This window comes from Scomber scombrus, unplaced genomic scaffold (assembly GCF_963691925.1).
Source record: "Scomber scombrus unplaced genomic scaffold, fScoSco1.1 SCAFFOLD_617, whole genome shotgun sequence".
Taxonomy (NCBI): Eukaryota; Metazoa; Chordata; class Actinopteri; order Scombriformes; family Scombridae; genus Scomber; species Scomber scombrus.
The window spans coordinates 1-2,567 of NW_026910462.1; the positions used below are offsets into that span (position 1 = coordinate 1).

At 45.6% G+C, this 2,567-nt stretch overlaps 1 pseudogene; it reads left to right on the forward strand.

Annotated features, from left to right (window-relative positions):
• Positions 1-5: 5 nt before the first annotated feature.
• Positions 6-2,337, forward strand: LOC133977044 (rab-3A-interacting protein-like; annotated as a pseudogene).
• Positions 2,338-2,567: the final 230 nt, after the last annotated feature.

The window sequence follows — 2,567 nt, forward strand, 5'->3', positions numbered from 1 at the left end:
AGAATAACGCCGAGACGCTGGAGGGATTCCACGAGGTGAACCTAGCTTCACCCACCACACCTGATCTACAGGTAGGTCACAGGTCAACACCACACCTGATCTACAGGTAGGTCACAGGTCAACACAGGTCAACACCACACCTGATCTACAGGTAGGTCACAGGTCAACACCACACCTGATCTACAGGTAGGTCACAGGTCAACACCACACCTGATCTACAGGTAGGTCAAAGGTCAACACAGGTCAACACCACACCTGATCTACAGGTAGGTCAAAGGTCAACCAGTTACCTCATCACATGTTGGAAACGTTCATTTTCTTACTTTCTGTCTTTCTTTTTCTTTCAACTTCTTCCTCATCCTTTACTTTTCTTTCCTCCTCTCCTTCCACCTTTTTCTTTTCTTTCTTTCTTTCTTCCTAGTTTTCATTCTTTCTTTTTTCTTTTTCTTTTTTCTCTTTCTTTCTTTCTTTCTTTCTTCCTAGTTTTCGTTCTTTCTTTTTTCTTTCCACTTCTTCCTCATCCTTCCTTTCCTCCTCTTCTTCCACCTTTTATATTTATTTTTTTCTTTCTTTCTTGCTTTGTCTTTCTTTCTTTCTTTCTTTCTATCTTTGTCTATCTTTGTCTGTCTTTATTTCTGCCTTCTTTTCTTTCTTTACTTCTTCTTTCTTTCTTGCTTCCATTCTTCTTTCATTTCTTATCTAGTGTTACTTTTCATCTCTCGTCTCTTCTTTTCAGAACCAAGCGGAGCATCGCGCTCCGACTCGTCACAGCGCCTCCTCCTGCCTCTCTGTATCGGACTCACTCCCTGGGAGCGCCTCCTCCTGGCCTCCCCACCTCCCTGCGGGCCGACCAGCTCCCCACTCAGCCCGTTTACTCCACGCCGCGGCCCAGTCACAATGGAAGGTAAAGATATCCTCCTCCTTTTCTTTCTTTCCTTCTTTTTTGCAGAACATGTTTGCAGATTTATTTAATTCACCGTCAGTATTTTAACCAAAGATACTCAAAGGAAAACTTTCTCTTTCCCCCTGATCCGCTGTCATCTATTACCGACTGCTGCTGTTTCCACGGTAACGCTACACAGTGTGCCGGGCCTGGACGCGGAGTTGGCGGAGGGCAGCTTCCTGCCCGTAGAGGACGGGGAGGAGTGCAGCGCTCTGAGCGACAGTCTGTCGCGGCTGCGCAGTCCGTCGGTGATGGAGGTCCGAGAGAAAGGATACGAGAGGCTGAAGGAGGAGCTGGTGAAGGCTCAGATGGTAGGACAGGGACGCACACACACAGACACACACACACACACACACACACACACGCACACACACAGACACACGCATGCACGCACGCACACACACACACACACACGCACGTACACACACACACATATATACGCACACACATACACACACACGGAAGGAAAGAAGGAAGGAAAAGAAGACATGAAGGACAGATGGAATGAAAAGATGGAATGAAGAAAGGGTCAGGAGAAGGAAGGAAGGAAGAAACATGGAAGGATGAAGGGGAGGAGGACAGAAGGAAGGAAGGAAGGAAGGAAGGAAGGAAAAGAAGACAGGAAGGACAGGTGAAAGAAGGAAGGAAAGAAGGAAGGAAGAATGGAAACATGGAAGGACGAAAGGGAGGAAGATCAGAAGGACAGGAAGAAAAGAAAAGAAGAAGGGAAGGAAAGTGGCCTCATGTTCGACCCACCTGCACTAGAGACCCTAATTTTAACCACTACTTGCATAACTCAGTCTAACTCTTAATCACTGTCACACACACACACACACACACACACACACACACACACACACACCACACACACACCCACACACACACACACACACACCACACAAACACACACAGTGTAAGCATGGTGCTAAATTTGAATGTGTGCGTGTGCGTGTGAGGCTTCACTTCATCTCTCCACAGAGTTCATTATCAACATTGACATCATGTAATTTATCCATATTTTATTTATTAATTTGCATTTTCTTTAATTTATGTTTATTAACTTATTATTTAAGATTAAACTGACAATTTTAAACCTTCAAACATGTTTCACTAATATCTTTTTTCTTTTGTTATTCATCTCTTTATTTGTTGTTGCCATGCTACGATTTTACATTCATGTTTTCATTTGTTTGTTTTGTTTTCTGTGTGTGTGTGTGTCGGGGTTTGGTTGGGTGTGTGTGGGGGGGGTGATGATGATGATGATGATGATGATGATGATGATGATGATGATGATGAAGGACCTGCTGTTGAAGGATGAGGAGTGTGAGAGGTTGTCTAAAGTCAGAGACCAGCTCGGCCAGGAGCTGGAGGAGCTCACCGCCAGTCTCTTCCAGGTCGGTCCACCTCTCCTCTGTCTGTGCGTCTCCTCCGCTTCCTGCTTCCTGTTTCCTGTTTACCTTTTACCTTCCTTGCGGTGGCGGCGGCCAGACGGAAAACAGACAGGAAAATAAATTAAGAAATGCAAATGATTGACGCGGGGGATCGGTCGCTCTCTGTTCTGTGGGGCAGAAACATGAGACGGAGGTGTGACAGCTCCAGAAAAATGACAGGAAGCTGCGTTTTT